Genomic DNA, 21208 nt, shown 5'->3' with positions numbered 1-21208 from the left:
GACATATAATAATTTTTTTTAGCTTTATAAAGTCAGGGGTCAAATTACATGTCCAGGGCACAAGGAAAGTGAGGAGGAAAGTATTATTTCTGAATTTATATCTTGAAATGTGTAACAAGTTAGAAAAACGTGGCTGTAGGCAAAAGACACACACACACACACACACACACACACACACAGACTATGAGGAACAAGATACATGCAACAACAACAACAAAACACAGCAAGACTGGTTTGTGCTGGTTAAGTAAATAGACTTTTAGGATTTTTTAGGATGGAAATGAGAGATACTTAAAAATATGTGTTTGGTTGGATTGAACTGGCCTTGTTTGTTGGTGATTCTATTTTGCATCATTTCAATAATTCTTATTGTTTGAGTCTGCACCCGGGTGATTCTGAATAAGTGAATCCATAAGAGTTTGTATTCCTACTGTGGACTTGTCTCACTAAGTCATCCTTCAGTCAAGCATCAAAAGGGTTATTTGATCACCTCCTTTTTCAGCACCTTATCTGGAAAGACACAGACACACACACACACACACACACACACACACACACTCTCTCTCTCTCTCTCTCTCTCTCTCTCTCTCTCTCTCTCTCTCCTACACAGATCACTAATTATTATTTTTCTAGCTTATTAGAATTTTAATTTAATATCTGGCCAGGAATATTATTTTTCTGAAAAGATGATTACTATGGTATATTTAGAATTGTAGCAAGTGAAATTACACAGATACAAATATAGAACTGGTGGCTCTTTTATTCTTATTTCTATTTATCATTAAACTAATTACAGCCATTACAATTTTAATAGTTACTTAATTTTAGAGTCTGAACTTAAAAATTTTACTTCTTCAAAAAATAGTTTATACAAACTCCTTTAAATCCCCTTACTTCTAAACAGAAAATTTTAAATATCAAGGTGGGTCAACAAACATCATATTATCTGTTCTCATAACTTTGTCAATTCTTTGGCTTCAACAACTTCCTCCCCTTAAATGGCAGCCTGGGTTCAATAGCAGGCAGTCCTCACTTGGACTTCTCAGGCCATGGTTTGATTCTTGCAGTAAGACATGAAGTAGAGCAGAAAACAAAACCCAAAAGGAGGGTGGATATTCCTTTTTACCATTTTCCTTATATTAAAGGATAAACTTTAACAAGTGAGACAAAAAGATGAGAAATTTACTTAAAATTAATAAAAATAAACAATGTCACAGCATGACAGGGCAAGACTGGAAATATGAAGGACGCAGGGAGATGAGCTGGAAGCCTTCCCTGTAGCTGCTCTATTAGAAGATTATTGTATTTTACTTTAACCTAAGATGGATTTTAAAACTAAAGGACCGTGGTTTTGTTTGTTTGTTTCCCAGAGGATACTTGTTTTGAAGAAAACTGAAGACATAACTAAAACGGTGTGTTTTTCTTGCATACCGGACTTATTTTATAACACTCACTAGGCATGGAGGTTATATAAAAGACAAGTTCTCTTAGCACCTAATAAGATGTATTACCTAATGCAACCATTTTCTTCCGATGCATTGTGCAAAAGGCTTTCATTTTTAAAGATGCTGTCTTGTGTGGTTGAGTGGATAGGTGCCTTCCCATGTATTTCCAATGTGGAAACGTATTCCTCTTTCTACTCTGTTCTCTTCTCCACCTTTGTGTAGCAGCATTACTTGGTGAGCTTTAAAAATAAACCCTTTCTCCAGTGGAGATCAATTATGTCACAGGCTCCCTAGGTGATTCTAATGTGTAGCTAGGGTAGAGAAGCATTGGTTTAGTCCACAGAGAAGGAGCCTGGTGGCCACATCTGCAGTAGTCTTCTAAATTTGGGATAGTTTTAATACCATTAGCACCACGGAATGTCTGCCAACTTTGTTCTGCACATTTAAAGGAAGTTGACTTTCAAAGGGGTAAATGCTATTCAATTCCTTAACATCTATTTAAAGTTTTCCTTGCTGTGCTAATGATTTTGTATCCGATATAAAGCACTGGGGTTTTACTATGTTCTCATCCATGTCCATTAATTCCCACCTCCCAATCTGTGAGGCAATTTCAATTTAAGTAAATGAAGAAAACCTCGGGAAATATCTGCTTCTGACCTATGTATCTTCCAGCCAGTTGCGAAAGCATCCTCTTGGGCACAGCAGAAAAAGGGGCCAGATAGTTTTAGGTGTTAATTATATGAGTCTGGTGTTTATTTTTATATATAGTGAACTACTTATGTAGTGATGACCCCGTGTTTAATGAGAAACGAATTGCTGTCATTATTCAAGATAGTTTAGAGGAATTTATCCAGGATCCAGGAGTGTCCTTAGCACCCTTGGTCACATCGATTTAATCATTTGGAGGCAGTTCTATGTGACCATAGCTAACACTTCCATCTGTTTTGGAAAGTGTTAACTTTGAAGTTTTCTTTGGAATATTAGTTTTCACAATGATGATGCAACTACTGATAAAAGAAGGCTACTTTGAATTTGTTTAATTTTGACATAGTCCAAAATATAGTCTGACAGCCCCGTTGTGCATTCAGAAAAGCTGAAAAGCTGAATCCACTCTTGAAGTTACAAGAGTGAGGCATATTGAGAGGCAGTTACTGGATAAACACTGGGTTTTTGATGATTTTCAATAGAGCTGATTTGAACAAAACCAGAGAAATGTCATAGAAATACAATTTCACACACAAGGGACACATCCTGAGGCTATTGTTGCACTATTTATGAACACTCCACACTTCTCACTTCCCACCAAAATCCCTAGCCTTGGAAATGAAATGAGAGTTTGTGATTGTAAAGTTCAAAGGAGAACTTTTAAGAATAGCAGTTTAGAAAAGACAATAGCTTCTTGTGGCCCAAAATATTGAAATTTGTCTCCTGTCAGAGATCTTCAGAATTATAAATTACTAAGGATCTGGAAAATCTTGTGAAATATGTATGAAAAACTCTAAAAAAATTGAAACAGTATTAACATCAGAGAAGGATCTCAGAGTTGTGCATATTTTCTGAATAAAAGAGGGCGAATCCTATAAACTTTTCCATATATATATTGGATTTATTACATTTCTTCAAAGCAATTTGAAAGGCATTGAATTATGTTCTGTTTCAGCTTCCCTCCACCCGCAAAATAAATAAAAACACCATGAGTAATAAAATCACAAAAGTTGACTCTGAAATTGATTTTTGTGTAGATTTATAGGAAAATTGCTTTGATGTTTTTTCCACTCTCCTGCCAGTTTTTCCTTTTAGGGAAAGAAGGGGTATGTCTATTAAGTTTAACATAAAACTCTACTCTTCAAACCTCATTTATCTTTGATGAGCCCTGGGCACAGTGCTGAAATAACAGTATGCACATTCTAAGAACTCTAGAGTTAGTGAGAGTCTCTTCTTTTTCTTTTATAATCAGCTGAATATTGACATGGGCCATCCCTTTAAGGAAGTCATCCAGGGTGGCTGACATATTACACAGTGCTAGCTGTGCTGCACAGAAGGGAGCAGAGATCAGATGTCAATGCATCTCAAGAAGGAAATGTGCATGACCCTCAACAGAATTTAGGGAGTCATTTTCAGTATCTTTGGAGCTAATGTTTTAATTAAGTCAGCCTGAATGCACTGAGTGGGTGGACTGAAGGTGGGGAGAAGGCAGGTGGCCATGCTAGAGTTAAATAGAATCTGCCAATGTAGATTCTACTTATATGCATACACACACACACACACACACACACACACACACACACGAACATACACACATATATTTATACACACACATTACATACACACACACACATATTACATTGGTATATCTGCCATGATCTTATGATTTCTAAATGAATTTAAATGAACCATCAAGTAAACTGTGGGCTTCCGATGACTATGATGTATTCATATAGATTTATCAATTGAACCAAATGTAGCACCTTAGTGGGAAGATTCTGAGGATGAGGAGGCTCTGCATGGCTGGAATCTTGGCATAGATGGCAGACTGGTATTCCCCAAAGTGGGAAGAGAAAGACCACCTTATTTACCCAAATCATCATGGCCAAATTAATGAAAACAAGCATTTAATTAAAGCAAGATTTTTCATTTCAAGATGTTCACTGGCTGCCTCCCCCCACAAGATGAGCTTTGAGGGTTCAGCATTGGATGTAAGGATGGCAATGCTTTTTTAGGAGTAAGGAGGTTCCACATGAGAGATGTGGGTGGTAAAATAGGCAGGGTTACAGGAGCAGGACATAAGCATAAGGAGTTAATCAGATTGACTTCCTGAAACAAAGAGAAGAGTGAAAGGTGGTTGTTAACAACAGGTAGTCATAACAAGGTAGTCATAGCAACCCTTTTGAAACAAAGGTAGAATTGCAAATTGATTCTGGACAACCTTTTAAAATGGAAACATGATTGCTATTCCTGGAACAGGTAGTATAAAAGTATTTGAAATGAAGGGTACAAGTAGGGGATAGCCCCAGTTTTGAGAAATAAAGATTGTATCATAAACAGGAACAAGCCTAGTTTGTCTTTCCTATAAAATAGTTTTTAATCCTAAAATGGACACAAGCTAGTTCTTCAAGAGCTCTGTATCTTCTGCCCAATTTCCCATGAATATAAAGTGTTCTAAAAAATAAAACTGAAGAGAAAAAATCCAAAGAGAAAAATGTGAAATTGTAAATTTAGCTAAGAAACTTGCTGGTGATATTCCGACACACACACACACACACACGCACACGCACACGCACACACACACACACACACACACGCACACACACACACACACACGACATAGGAGTTTGCTATGTATGGAATGCATTTTTATCCTCTGTAAGGATAGCCTGTCCTAACACAGGTTGTTTCTTTTCATTTTGGTCCTGACTGAACTTAGACAATGGTTTCAAATCTGCCCCAGGAACATTTATTTCAGTATTTATTAGGACCAGAAGTTCCAAGAACAAATTTGACACTATCCATGACAGTTTATGTCAATTCGTGTAAAATCATGTAAATACGTGTGGTTAGCCTCATTTCAAGTTACTTACTATATAAGTGCTTCAAGAAACTGCTCCAGTAGTATTTCAAATTTATTTTAGTCATTTTGGGGACCTTAGTATTCTACCGTTGGATGTACCTGTTTTCCAGTCACTTTTTTCAGTTTTGTTTTTTTGTTTTGTTTTGTTGTTTTGTTTTGTTTTTCATAAAAGCATAGGTTTCCCCCATACTTTTCTTTACAAATGGCTAGTTGAGATATCAATCGATGATATGAATTGACAAGGCCACTAGGTTTACTTATTGGAAAGCCTGATATATTTTGACTTTTAACTGTAGGGTTGGTTTTAAGTGTCATCCTGGCCACCTTTCTCTGGGGAATCAGAATCAAAGCTCATTGCAGTCAGCTGTGCATATTTATCATGAATTGGGACATATACCTTTTATATTTCCTGTATACAGACTTGCCCTATGAAGAATTCTCAACAGCACTATATCTATTTCATATACCTTTCCATCCAGCTCAGGGTCCTTGTGCTTAGTTTTTCCACCCTTCTTTCAGTAACCCAGACTGCCTACTTCATTTCTTACAGTACACAGAAGCATCAACATACAGGTTATATTAAGGAGGAAATGAAAATCATTGGAAGGGTGTTTAACTGTGGAAGTAAAGAGGTCATTAAGGAAGAAGAAGGTAAGATGAACAAATAACACTAAGGAGGTCTTTAAAAGCTTCAAAAAATCATATTGTTTTGTATTTACATAAAATTAAACATTATGTATATATGTATATATATATGTGTGTGTGTGTGTGTGTGTACATACATGTATAGGCAACTTTATAACACCTGGGATGACAATATTCTCCCAAAAAACCAAAGACTAGAAAATATTGTAGTTGAGTTGTTTGTCAGCATAGTCCAAGAATATCCTCAAGTAGTACAGGCTATGGCTGCTACCCTTTATTGCATCTCCAATGTAGACTGTAAGTCCCTATTGATGAAGACATTGCATAACTCTGATATAGCACTCAGAAGATTTTAACTAAAACTACCTTCCTGCTATCTAGCTTTTCCTGTACCAGTAGTTGCTATGCAAGCTGCCAAGGAGGAGAAACAATAGTATTATGCAGCTTTGATACCTATGAACCACACTATGAGCAGCATGCAAGGGTCATTAAAGGCATAATAGAGGCACCCCTGTCTTGGTAGAAAACAGAAACTATCTAATTAGACTTAAGGCCCATTTAACAGGAGGAAAATCATGACTTCCATGACAAACATAGCTAAAACTACATGTGGCTTGCGAGATCATACATCTAACAGGAAAAGCTGCTCCTTTCACTTTCCTAAGCTGCTATAATTTGTAACTGCATTCTAATACTTACTGGTATACCTAAAGTTTATGTAGCTCTCACCCCTCATCAAGGAAGTTTCTCTTTGTGACAGATGGAAACAATTAGAGAAACCCACAAGCAGTTAAAATGCAAAGATAACTGACCAGGGTGTATAGCCTCAATGGATACATACAACATAACTCCTAAGGCTCTGGAAACATGGAAAAGATGTCAGAAAGATCGAGATCCAGAGGGCCAGAAACACTGCTATAAGACTGTGTCTTCTAGAAATGACAGGGAAGGAAAGCCAGGAAATCCTAACCATATAAATGCTAAACAAAACCTGCACAATGACAACAAAACATGTTAACATGGAAGGGGAAATCTCATGGGATCACACCTCTAGATAGAGAACTACAGGCAACTAGTTATTGCTTAGAGAAGGAGAATTGGTCTTTCTCAGACTTTTTGAGAATATGCAATACCTCTCCTGGGCATATATCCAGAAGATGTTCCAACAGGTAAGAAGAACACATGCTCCACTATGTTCATAGCAGCTTTATTTATAATAGCCAGAAGCTGGAAAGAACCCAGATGCCCCTCAACAGAGGAATGGATACAGAAAATGTGGTACATTTACACAGTGGAGTACTACTCAGCTATTAAAAAGAATGAATTTATGAAATTCCTAGGCACATGGATGGACCTGGAGGGTATCATCCTGAGTGAGGTAACCCAATCACAAAGGAGCACACACAATATGTAGTCACTGATAAGTGGATATTAGCCCAGAAACTTAGGATACCCAAGATATAAGATAGAATTTGCTAAACGCATGAAACTCAAGAAGAACGAATACCAAAGTGTGGACACTTTGCCCCTTCTTAGAAATAGGAACAAAACACCCATGGAAGGAGTTACAGAGACAAAGTTTGGAGCTGTGTCAAAAGGATGGACCATCTAGAGCCTGCCATATCCAGGGTTCCATCCCATAATCAGCTTCCAAACTCTGACACCATTGCATATACTAGCAAGATTTTGCTGAAACGACCCAGATATAGCTGTCTCTTGTGAGACTATGCTGGGGCCTAGCAAACATAGAAGTGGATGCTCACAGTCAGCTATTGGATGGATCACAGGGCCCCCAATGGAGGAGCTAGAGAAAGTACCCAAGGAGCTAAAGGGATCTGCAACCCTATAAGTAGAACGACATTATGAACTAACCAGTACCCCGGAGCTCTTGACTCTCGCTGCATATGTATCAAAATGTATCAAAAGATGGCCTACTCGGCCATCACTGCAAAGAGAGGCCCATTGGACACGCAAACTCTATATGCCCCAGTACAGGGGAACACCAGGGCCAAAAAGTGGGAGTGGGTGGGTAGGGGAGTGGGTGGGAGGGTATGGGGGACTTTTGGGATAGCATTGGAAATGTAAATGAGGAAAATACCTAATAAAAAGTATTTTAAAAGGCTTTAAAAAATAAAATAAATAAAATAAAATAAAATAATATCAAAATAGCAAAAACTCTTTAAAGTTAAACATTAAGAAAATTCTAATTTCAAGCACAGTGAGAAAAATTATAAGTAATATTTCTGTGATGTTTGTAGTACATGATTTTAATTATTTCAGCCGTTAATATTCAACAAAAAGAACAATTATTTTTGAGATATAGATCTTTGTTATGTTTCCCTGTTCATTTCTGATTTTATTAATTTGGATACTGTCTGTCTGCCCTCTAGTTAGTCTGGCTAAGGGTTTATCTATCTTGTTGATTTTCTCAAAAAACCAGCTCCTGGTTTTGTTGATTCTTTGTATAGTTTTTGTTGCTACTTGTTTGATTTCAGCCCTGAGTTTGATTATTTCCTGCCATCTATCCCTCTTGTGTGTATTTGCTTCTTTTTGTTCTAGAGCTTTCAGGTGTGCTGTCAAGCTGCTAGTGTAAGCTCTCTCCAGTTTCTTTTTGGAGGCACTAAGAGCTATGAGTTTTCCTCTTACCACTGCTTTCATTGTGTCACATAAGTTTTGGTATGACATGTCTTCATTTTCATTAAATTCTAAAAAGCCTTTAACTGTTTTCTTCATTTCTTCCTTGACCACGTTTTCATTGAGTAGACCATCATTCAGCTTCCATGTGTATGCGTGCTTTCCATTGTTTTTTGTTGGTATTTAAGACCAGCATTATTCAGTGGTTATCTGATAGGTGCATGGGATTATTTCAGTCTTCTTGTATCCGTTGAGGACAGTTTTATGACCAATTGTATGGTCAATCTTGGAGAAGGTACCATGAGGTTCTAAGAAGAAGGTATATTCTTTTGCTTAAAATGAAATGTTTTATAAATATCTGTTAGATCCATTTGGTTCTTAACTTCTGTAAGTTTCACTGTGTCTCTGTTTAGTTTCTGTTTCCATGATCTGTCTATTGCTGAGAGTGGGGTGTTGAAGTCTCCTACCATTATTGTGTGGGATGTGATGTGTGCTTTGAGCTTTAGTAAAGTTTCTTTTATGAATATGGGTGCCCTTGCATTTGGAGCATAGATGTTCAGAATTGAGAGTTCATCTTGGTAGATTTTTTTTCCTTTGACCAGTATGAAATATCCTTTCTTATCTTTTTTTGATTACTTTTGGTAGAAAGTTGATTGTATTGGATATTAGAATGGCTACTCCAGCTTGTTTCTTGGGACCATTTGCTTGGAAGTTTGTTTTCCCACCTTTTACTCTGAAGTAGTGTCTGTCTTTGTCACTGAGGTGCCTTTCATATATGCAGCAAAATACTGGGTCCTGTTTACTTATCCAGTCTGTTAGTCTTTGTCTTTTTATTGAGTAATTGAGTCCATTGATGTTAAGAGATATTACGGAAAAGTGATTGCTACTTCCTGTTATTTTTGTTGTTAGAGGTAGAATTAAGTTTGTGTGGCTTTTGGTTTGTTGAAAGGTTACTTTCTTGCTTTCTCTAGGGTGTAGTTTCCCTCCTTGTGTTGGTGTTCTCCCTCTACTATCCTTTATAGGGCTGGATTTATGGAAAGATATTGTATAAATTTGGTTTTGTCATGGAATATCTTGGTTACCCCATCTATGGTGATTGAGAGTTTTAATGGGTATAGTAACCTGGGCTGACATTTGTGTTCTCTTAGGGTCTGAATGACATCTGCCCAGGATCTTCTCTGGAGAGAAGTCTGGTGTAATCCTGATAGGTCTGCGTTTATATGTTACTTGACCTTTTTCCCTTAATGCTTAATATTCTTTCTTTATTTAGCACATTTGTTGTTTTGATTATTTTATGATGGGAGGAATTTCTTTTCTGGTCCAGTCTATTTGGAGTGCTGTAGGTTTCTTTTATGATCATGGGCATCTCTTTCTTTAGGTTAGGGAAGTTTTCTTCTATAATTTTGTTGAAAATATTTACTGGCCCTTAATTTGGGAATCTTTGCTCTCTTCTATATCTATTATCCTTAGGTTTGGTGTTCTTGTTGTGTCCTGGATTTCCTGGATGCTTTGGGTTAGGAGTTTTTGCATTTTACATTTCTTTGACTGTTATGTCAATGTTTTCTATGATATTTCTGCACCTGAGATTCTCTGTTCTATCTTGTTTATTCTGTTGGTGATGCTTGCTTGCATCTATGACTCCTGATCTCTTTCCTAGGTTTTCTAACTCCAGGGTTGTCTCCCTTTGAGATGTCCTTATTGTTACTATTTCCATTTTTAGATCTTGGATGGTTTTGTTCATGTCTTTCACCTCTTTGATTGTGTTCTTCTGTAATTCTTTAAGGGATTTTGTTGTTGTTGTTATTGTTTCCTCTTTAATGACTTCTAGCTGTTTACCTGTGTTCTCCTGTATTTCTTTAAGGGAATTATTTATGTCCTTCTTAAACTCCTCTATCATCATCATGAAAAATAATTTTAGATATGAATCTTGCTTTTCTGGTGTGATGGTGTATCCAAGACTTGTGGTGGGACAACTCGGTTTTGATGATGCCAAATAACCTTGGTCTCTGTTGCTTATGTTCTTAAGCTTGGCTCCTACCATCAGAATATATCTAGTGCTACCTTCCCTATATCTTATTGGATTCTGTCATTCCTGTGATCATGGTTGTAGCAGAATCCTCAGATTTCAGCTCTCTGCGATCCTGAGATTCTGTGATCCCATATTCCCAAAATCCTGGTTGTGTCAGGGGAGTCAAGCTGCCTCTGGAACTCTGAGGTCCTGGTGTGACCAAGATCCTGTGATCCTGTGATCCTGTGATCCTGTGATCCTGTGATCCTGTGATCCTCTGATCCTCTGATCCTCTGATCCTGTGATCTTGGGTGTTTTAGAGCGCCTTGGAGTGGAGCTTCCTCTGTGTGTTGTGGAACTGGCTGCCAAGTTTGTGCCCGAGGTCTGCTCAGGGCAGTGGCCCAGCATGGAAGGAACCTATGTATGTAATTTTTTAAAGTTAGAAATTGGTCATCATAGAAATGCAAAGTGTGTGTGACTGTGTCCTGAAGAAAAAATACTGAGAGAAAAAGATTAAGCAACAGTGCAATGAAATGAGGCCTTAAATAGAGCAAAACAAGCTTATTGTGTCCATAGATCACAGAGGTTCAAGTTGAGGTAGAGGTCTTATGAAAAAAAAATGGTCTTGGTGCTTCCTCGTAGTACTTTTACAAAGTTAACAAGAAGACTCTTCATATAATTGTATTCCTTGTTAACAGTAGAGTAATGGATAGATCAGAATACTCCCAATATCTGCCCCAACAATGAGAACACAGCTGATGCCTTGGGTTTAGTTATTGGCACTATGTTTCTAGATAGTTATTCCCAAATTGCCCAATCCCTGAAGGGAAACACCCTGATGAAAAACTTATCTGAAGAATATAAAGAAGCAAAATAATGACTGAAGTAGGTAGAACACAAACAGGAAAGAAAAGAAGAATTCTGTGGCCCCATACAATGTGTTGAAACATTGATGAGTGAGTGCTCAGGTAAAGGTGGGGATTTAATCTGTGAATTTTCTTAGGACTAACCTGTAAGAATTGTGTCTCAGAAAGCATTAAGATATTCTTTTTTTCACATTTAGCATACTTTCTTTAAATGAGGTCATGAAAGCTGAACTTTTATGTTGCCTAAGCACCTCTTTATAGCTTTTGATGTAAAATCCTTACCTAGTTGAAGAAGAAGACTTGTTTTCAGCACGTTGAACAGTTATGGGATTCTGCATCAACCATTTCCCACTGCAAAAAGAACCTTCTCTGACACATGCTGAAAGTAACACTAAATTATGCATTTAAGCAGAAATATTATAGGACTATTTGACACCATGTTCATTTAGCAAACTTCCAATAGGCTCCCTCTTCAGGGTCTATGACTTCTCTACTTATGGGCTTTGCTGAGGAACCAGGTATGGCTTCCTTTATAATGTGGGCCTATGTTCTAACCACAAAGCTCTTGATTACCCCATTAAAGACCATGATCTGTTCTCCCAATGAGCACATCTTGCTGGATAGATTGGTATTAAAAAAGCCCACAATCTTCACTGTCTTCATCTTCCATAAAACAAGGAAATAGATTTACAGTAAAAACACAAACTACACAAGACAGCTTTCAAACACAAGTCAACAAACAAATAGAAACAAAATAATGCAGAATTCAAGCAAGCATTTTAATGTACTAAAGACAATAAGCAGCAATTATCCAAATGATGAACAGTGGCAGATTCTGAAAAATAAATTAAGCAAATGGAACACAGCAGGAAAAAATATATCCCACTGCCTCTTTATGTGTATCTGTCTCTCTGTGTGTATCTCTATGTCTGTCTGTCTCTCTCTCTCAGTGCATGTACACACATTTGTAGATAGAGAACTATTTGATTGAATTGTTTGAATTAATCAGTGGTCCCTGGCTGAGAGGGCTCAAATACACAAGAAGACAACCTACAGAATCAATTTACCTGGGCTCACAGAGGCCCACAAAGACAGAAACGATAATCAGGAACCTGCGTGGGTCTGACGTAGGTCCTCTGCATATATGGTTGTATAACTTTGTTTGGTGAGACTTGTAACAATGGCAGCAGGGATGATCTCTGACACTTTAACCTGCTTTTGGGACCCTTTTTCTCCTGAAAGGTTGCCTCATCCAGCCTTAATGTGAAGGAAGGTACCTAGTTTTATTACAACTTGATATGTCATGCTTGAATAATATCCCTGAAAAAGCCTGCACTTTTCTGAGGAGAAAAGGAGAAATGGATATGAGGTAGGAGAGGAGGTAGGAGTGAGAGAAGAAGATGGAGGAGAAACTAAGTTCGGGATATAATATATGAGAAAATAAATAAAAAAGTAAATAAGGAGAGAGAGGAGAGGAGAAAGAGAGAGAGAGTTAAAAGTTCTTGGATTAGAATTTCTTCCCCCTTTTTAAAAATAAAATTTTATTGCAATTAATTTTATAAAATGAAATAATAATAAAACTAATAATAATATGTGCATATTACTATTTGATATAATTGCCACCAATTTGTTTCCTTGTGTACAGTCATCATCTAAATATAGAGGTGTGCACTAAATATTTAATTGATCTTATAATGCATGTTAATATTTTATTAATTGAAGTAACTGAATTGAAAAAAAAAGAATTTCTTCCCTTGAGTGTTTTATGTCTCTTGTTCACTCCATATATATAAATACACACACACACACACACACACATGCACACAAACTATAGGCTCAAGATTTTCTGAATGTGTTATATGTCTATCTATCTATCTATCTATCTATCTATCTATCTATCATCATCATCTCTCTCCCCCCCTCCTCTCTCTCTCTCTCTCTCTCTCTCTCTCTCTATATATATATATATATATATATATATATATATATATGTATATATATATATATACATATATATGCTATTGTTCAAGTGATATATATATATGTATATATATATATATATATATATCATTTCTTAGAATGAAAATAAAAAAATCTGTCCATTGACTTCTTCTAATACATCAAGTAGTAGAGAAGAGCCACAAATCACTCAAAAAAAAAAAACAAACAAACAAACAAAAAAAAACAAAACCAGAAAAAAAAAAAAAAAACAAAAACAAAATTGGGTTCTTTCAAAAGAACTCCAGCCATAGACTTTTGATTCAAGCAAGTTATTCTCTGTGTAAAAAGACCACAGATATACAATTTTTAGCATGAAAGGAGCCAAGGAATCTTTCTCCTACAAATCTATCTTGAAGAAATGATTGAAATATTAATTTAAACTTGGGGATTATCCAGAGAAATTTAATAAAATTGTTTGTGAAGAACATGGAACATACCTACTGATAAAATTGTGACTCAAACACATACAGTGTCCATAAGAAAAGTTAAAAAAAAAACTAAAATAGACATAATAAAACAAATGGAAAGTGAAAAAGTAGAAAGACAGACCATCATAGGTAAAGTCACTGATCACCAGGGTCTCTACTAGTTAAGAGTCAAAGAAACACCCAAGACATTAAAAAACCAAACAAAACCAAACAAAGCAAAAGCACAAAAATGTAAGATATTTCAGAGCACTTTGCACACTACCAAAAGAGAAGGTTACCTCCAGCCCAACTATAAGCACTGTCACCAGCAATGACGATGCATCTGCTTGATAGAATAGTGCGATTGTAGCACAAGCAGTGTGCAAGTTACCAACCACTCTAAACATTCATTCTCCAGCATTTTACTCACAGGGTTTTCTTTACTAACTATAAAAGTGAATTTATTAAATTAAGGTTTATTTTCTGGATGAATAGACAAGATTATCAATGATAATGACAGATTTTGCTTTCTCCAAATCCTTGAGGAACAAGCTTCCCAATAGTTTTTCAACTGCTCCAAAACACTCCAAAGTCTCATTTAAGGCATCAGGAAGCTATTGTTCAAGTCACTAAAAATGATGTTTGAGCAAGAGCAGGGTAATTGAAGTCCTTGAATATAGGTAATATACAAAAGTAGGACTCCCAGGTGGCACATGCCTTTAATCCCAGCACTTGGGAGACAGATGCAGGTGTATTTCTGAGTTCAAGGCCAGCCTGATCTACAGAGTGAGTTCCAGGACAGCCAGAGCTATACAGAGAAACCCTATCTCAAAAAAAAACAAAACAAAACAAAAAAAAAAACAAAAAAATTAGTCTTGTTCAGATCTCCAAAGTGTACAGTGATGATGTGGATAATACCTGTCTTTGTTGGCAAAAAGAAAACTCCTTTGCTGCTCTTTTTGACCAGGATGAGAAGTTTGCGGTGTTTTTCACATCTGGACCACACCATAGAACTTGCAAAGAGAGTAGCTGTGGTTGCAGTAGCTATATAATTAAGTGTATTATAATTTTAATCCCTTTTTAAATGTTTATCTGTCTTTTTCATAACTGAGGACATTAAGAGTTAACAGAGTTCTCACCTCTGCATATTATTATATGTAGAGCTTTATTATTGATGGGAATCTTGTCAGTTTCCTGGACAAGTGGCATTTCATTTACCTGTGGCATGTCTCAGTCTATAGACCAGAAAGTCCATGTCAGAATGTTACCAGTCCATTTCAATTATGTATCCATGGACAAAGGAAGTAGCAATGGACAATGGAAGACATCACAAAGTAGATGTAGCCCAGAGCTCTATACATTACATTTGTTTCCATTTCCAAGTAATGAATCATGGCAGTAGTTTTAGTCTTACAACTTCCTAAATACAAGACCTTTGACTGATGAAGCTATTTAACACCACAGGTATCATCAACCGTCCTTGCCAAACCAAAGGCCCATATCCGATGGCTGTTCTTTCTTTTTGTCCGTTTTATTGACTGTGCCCATACTAGGCCTAAACAGGTTACTATTTTAACTACTCCAAAGAAGACATGTGGCAGATTGCTTTTTTAGTATGTGCTAGGCCCTGAGTTTAGTTCCTAGTAGAGTCGTACAATATTAAAATACTTTGGCATTTGGACATTGCACTTCATGTCATGTATTTTTCACTGAAAGAAGGCTGTTAAGATTGGTGGCATACAGATGCTGTTGTGTTTCTGTGGGATATGTTCTTCTAGCTGGGCTGCCTTGTCTGACCTCAATGGGAGAGAATGCACTTAGCCCCACAAACACTTGATGTGCCAGAGTGGGGGATACAAAGACAGGGGACCAACCTTTCAGAGGAGAAAGGGGGATGGGGAAGCATTTTGTTGAGAAGTGAGCAGGATGCAAAGTGAATAAATATTTTATTTATTCACTATATATGTATATATAATGATCAGTGGACTAGATCCTACTAGATCTCTCTATATTCTGCATAAGTCACAAAGACATTTTCAGTTGTATGGGTTCTCCTCTTACCAATGCGTACTTCATTGCCTCAAGAAATGAAGAATCATCTGGGCCTTCTTGAAACAGTGTAAAAAATGAACATCTATACATAGTAAACTTCTTTTTAGTGTGTTAGAGAATTTTCATTAAACAAATCTGTATTTCCAGGTGTTTGAAGTAGCAAAAGAATTATAATTCTGCTGACTTAAATATGTATACCCAGAGTAAAACAGTCATCTTGAGAACAATGCTGTGTTCCATTCTCATTGGCCTAGAAACTTTTTACTCAATCCTTATGTAGTCTCTAGACGTTAACTGATGCAATGTAGTGAAATCTTGCAATTTAAAGCCACAATAAATCTCTTCTTGGGTCATTGTTTTCACTGCCAAAACACAATCTGATTGTTGATTCTGTTGTAAGGCAAATGCTGTAATAAAATTGGCTGTAAGGAGAGGCTGCAATAAAGACACCAAGTAATGGAAGGGTACTCCATTTACTGGCCTGGAAAGCATATGTTTCAGATTCTTCTTGAAACCCACAAACATTTCTATATCCAAGTCTCAAGGACAGCATTATTTCCGGCTGACATCATAATGTTCAAATAACATTTTAATAGATGATATCTTCTCAACTTATGTTGTAATATACCATCTAAAAAACTAGATTATTTTAATGCTATGTTTTAGCCATATTCACCATGTATTGAAGCTAAAAGCTAAAGAAAAGGTGGTTATCATGTAGAAGAATGTGAATTGATCAATTTTTATCTCCTTTTAGTAAATTCAAGTCTATGTGGATCAAGGAACTCCACATAAAACCAGAGACACTGAAACTTATAGAGGAGAAAGTGGGGAGAAGCCTCGAAGATATGGGCACAGGGGAAAAATTCCTGAACAGAACAGCAATGGCTTATGCTGTAACATTGAGAATTGACAAATGGGACCTCATAACATTGCAAAGCTTCTGTAAGGCAAAAGACACTCTCAATCAGACAAAAAGGCCACCAACAGATTGGGAAAGGATCATTATCAATCCTAAATCAGATAGGGGACTAATATCCAATATATATATATAAAGAATTCAAGAGGATGGACTCAAGAAAATCAAATAACTCTATTAAAACATGGGGTACAGAACTAAAGAAAGAATTCTCAACTGAGGAATACTGAAGGGCTGAGAAGCACCTGAAAAAAATGTTCAAAATTCTTAATCAGCAGGAAAATACAAATCAAAACAACCCTGAGATTCCATCTCACACCAGTCAGAATGGCTAAGATCAAAAATTCATGTGACAGCAGATGGTGGCGAGGATGTGGAAAAAGAGGAACACTCATCCATTGCTGGTGGAATTGAAGCTGGTACAACCACTCTGGAAATTCGTCTGGCGGTTCCTCAGAAAACTGGACATAGTACTACCGGAAGATCCAGCAATTCCTCTCCTGGGCATATAACCAGAAGATGTTCCAACTTCTAATAAGGACACATGCTCCACTATGTTCATAGCAGCCTTATTTATAATAGCCAGAAGTTGGAAATAACCCAGATGTCCCTCAACAGAGGAATGGATACAGAAAACGTGGTACATTTACACAATGGAGTACTACTCAGCTATTAAAAGAATGAATTTATGAAATTCTTAGGCAAATCAATGCATCTGGAGGATATCGTCCTGAGTAAGGTAACCCAATCACAAAAGAACCCACATGGTATGCACTCACTGATAAGCAGTTATTAGCCCAGAAACTTAGAGTATCCAAGATACAATTTGCATAACACATAAAACTCAAGAAGAAGGAAGACCAAAGTGTAGATACTTTGTCTCTCCTTAGAATGGGGAACAAAATACCTATCAAAGGAGTTACAGAGACAAAGTTCAGAGCTAAGACAGAAGGAAAAACCATCCAGAGACTGCCCCACCAGGGCATCCATCCCATATATAACCACCAAACCTAGACACTATTGCATATGCCAGAAAGATTTTGCTTACAGGACACTGACATACCTCTCTCTTGTGAGTCTATGTCAATGCCTGGCAAATGCAGAAGTGGATGCTCACAATCATCTATTAGATGGAACGAAAGGCCCCTAATGAAGGAGCTAGGGATTGTACTCAAGGAGCTAAAGGGGGTCTGCAACCTTATAGGAGGAACAACAATATAAACTAACCAGTACCTCCCAGAGCTGTGTCTCTAGTTGCACATGTAGCAGAGGATGGCCTAGTCAGTCATCAATGCGCGAAGAGGCCTTTGGTATTGCGAAGACCATATGCCCCAGTACAGGGAAATGCCAGGGCCAGGAAGCGGGAGGGGGTGGTTTGGGGAGCAGGGGAGCAGGAGGGTATAGGTAGCTGTGGGGATAGCATTTGAAATGTAAATGAAGAAAATATCTAATTATAAAAAAAAGAAAATAAATGAGAAAAAAGAAAAGGTTTTTGTATTAAATATATTACTATTTAATAGATAGCATTGTATGTATGCATACATATACACATATAATACAATATATTGTTATAACATATACATATATGTTTATTTATTTTTATTCATTCATATGATAATTTATTGTTTTACATGTATATATTATGCCATATATTATGTTGGGACTTTAAAACCTGAGGCAAATTAAGTGTGTGTGTGTATGTGTGTGTGTGTGTGTGTGTGTGTGTGTGTGTGTGTGTATACTTAATTTTATTAAACTTTTGAGTAATAACAAGAAATAACTCATCCCCTGCTAAGTAACATTACCATACCTACAGCAACAAATATGTACAATATCTATATGTTTTCCCACATGGCAACTCTCATGCAGTTAAGTATTCCGTAAAAGATCAACCTAAAAGATCATGCTTCCAGGGCTTGTTGTACCACTATGTCCATTTTGAGTGGAGATTAAGACATGCTTGCACTTTAAGCTTCCACTAAAATTCCAAAGCAGCAGCCCCCTCGCAGAAGACAATTGTAGCAAATCTTTTACTGAGTTTACTATAATTCAGACTAGTCTTTAAAATAGAAATGATGGTTAGATCAGCAATGACCTAGTATCACTTCATGATTATAGATATGTCGTAAAACTGAAAGAACAAAAAGAGAGGGTGGTATCATCTAGTGGTTAAGGTAGGGTAGAGCCAGTATCACTATAGCTGGAGGGAAAATGAGAAGTGACATTACAAGAAGACAAGGGCATCATTTCTCTGAGTTTCTTGGAATGGCAGAATGGTTCTAGGACCTAATGAGAATCACTTGCAAATGCTTTGAGGCCAATTTCAGAGATAGCCAAAGAATTTAGAACCATGAAGTATATACCACACAAGAATTACGACCTAGAAAGAGACCTTACCTGAGTAATGAAAATCCTGAGAGGTGCTGCTGAAGAAAGGCTCAGAACATGAAAAGAACCTTCTCCCTGACTCTTACATCATGATGTTCACCTGCCTCAGTGCCAGAATCTAACCAGGAGTCAGTGATTACCAGGACCTGGACAGTGTGCTGAATACTTGATATTATTCTCAGCTTTCCCTTTGTTGAGGGGCAGCTGGTTCTCCACAATTGTCGGGGTAGAACATCTGCTTCTCTTTGTGCTGAGTTTAATTCTTACATTTGCACTCTGCTTTCTTTTTTCCAATTTGGCTAGTTATCATCATCTAGAATATTTCCAAATAAATGATCTTTACAGACTTAAAGGGAATACAGTATTTCATTTAAAAATTTAAACTTTTGCCATTTTAAACTAAATTTCAAAATATTAAAATTTACTTAATAAAAATATAATTACACCATTTTTCCTCTCCCTTTCTTCCCTCTTCTTCTTCCCATGACGGCCCTATTCCTACTTTCTTCATAATTTGTGGCCCTTCTCCTTTTACATACACATATAAACGAATAAGCATAAACATACAACTTGCTGAGTCCTTTTACTGTTGCCTGCACACATTTCTAGGAATGACTGCTCGATATTGGATAACCAGCCAGGGCTCATCCATAGGAAACATTAATTCTCCCTCTCTCAGCAGTTCCTAATTACTCATAGCTCTTCATGTTGCAGTTGGGGGCCTTTGAGATGTCCTCCATGTACGTTGTGATAACTGTTGGTATTTGCCTTACTCATGTCTTCTTTAGGTAACTATGTTGAGATATCATGGCTGTACTTTCCTTGTTGACAGAAGAAGAAGCAATCTCAGAGAAGTCATCCTGGTTCTCTGGAACTTACAGTCTTTCAATCCTCTCTTCCATAATGTTCCCCGGGTCTTAGACACAGGAATTGTGTTGGGGCTGGGTACACTTCTGTCAGTTGTTAGTTGTATTTTAATTTAGATTTTTTGTAATGTATTTATCTAAAATAATGCATTATCTAATATAATGAGGAGTATACACAATATGATGTATATAATTTATATCTATATATCTATATTTATATATTTGTATTATTATTTATATAATATAAAGAAACATGTATTTAATGAAGTTATACTACTTGGGGTTATAATGCTTCCCTTAAGAGCCATAGACAACTTAATAAAAATGAAACAAAACAACAACAACAAAAACAGTGCTAGATATGAGAATGAAAAACCTTTTAATTGGTTGGCAAGGAGAGGCCAAGACATGACCAAAACAATATAAGCTGTTGCTCTCAGGAGGCCCTTGATTGTCTCCTGAGAGCAAATATAAATCTATATCACTGAAGATAGCCCAAATCTAGATCAGAAAGCTAAGAGAATTGAGTTCGAACTAACCTGAAAAGCTTTTCCCTGAGGACTATTTTTATAGGACCCCAAGGTGACATGGACATGGTTAAGTGATGGAAGCAATCAATCGTCTTTCTCAGCTATCATGACTATGAACAAAGGACAGCATAGCCAGATATCCCTAATGTAACAATAGTGGCACTTATCTGCTATCTACATGGACTAAAAGCTTACTTAACAGTAGAGAAATCATCTTTAGTACTGTAAACTTAGCTAAGTACAACTGGGTAGTGAGGTCATAGATCTTAGAGAAGAATCTTCTATCTCCCACTTTCTTAAACCATTATTTTTCTAACTGCATTCAAAATATTTATCCTTATACTTACAGGCATGCATAGCTCTCACTCCTCAATCTATTTGCAGAAAAACGAGACTATTATAGAAAGCCACAACTAGCCTTGCTGTTTTAAATGTATGCGATATTTTGGACTCTATCTCTAAGAACTATTAGGATGTTATTTTGAGTATATATCTATGAATTTGGATGTCATTGTTGCTTTATTATGCAATAAAAGTAAACCATTGTAGCTTAGGAAAACAAAAAGCTGTAGTTGTCAAACCTAAAAGCACAGAATTTAGTTCTTATTTATATAGAAAATCTATTAAAGAAAAAATTTCATAACAAATATTATATTGATATTGTAATTTTTTTGTTTTGCTGCCTAACTCCTAATTATATCTATTGATAGTGAAAAATGGCTTTCTAGAGATAGGGCATACTTCCACATTTCTGTGGATCACACTGTTGGAATTTTCTTTTCCTTTTCTTCCTTTGAGGCTAAGTGTCTTTCACTACACTAAACATAGCTCCACTTTAAACATTTTGGTCAAACTTAAGCAAGTCTTCCTTTATATTTC

The sequence above is a fragment of the Mus musculus genome, chromosome 12 (genome assembly GCF_000001635.26).
Source record: "Mus musculus strain C57BL/6J chromosome 12, GRCm38.p6 C57BL/6J".
NCBI lineage: Eukaryota > Metazoa > Chordata > Mammalia > Rodentia > Muridae > Mus > Mus musculus.
The sequence above is the reverse complement of the archived record's forward strand: the minus strand, read 5'-3'. Positions refer to the sequence as shown.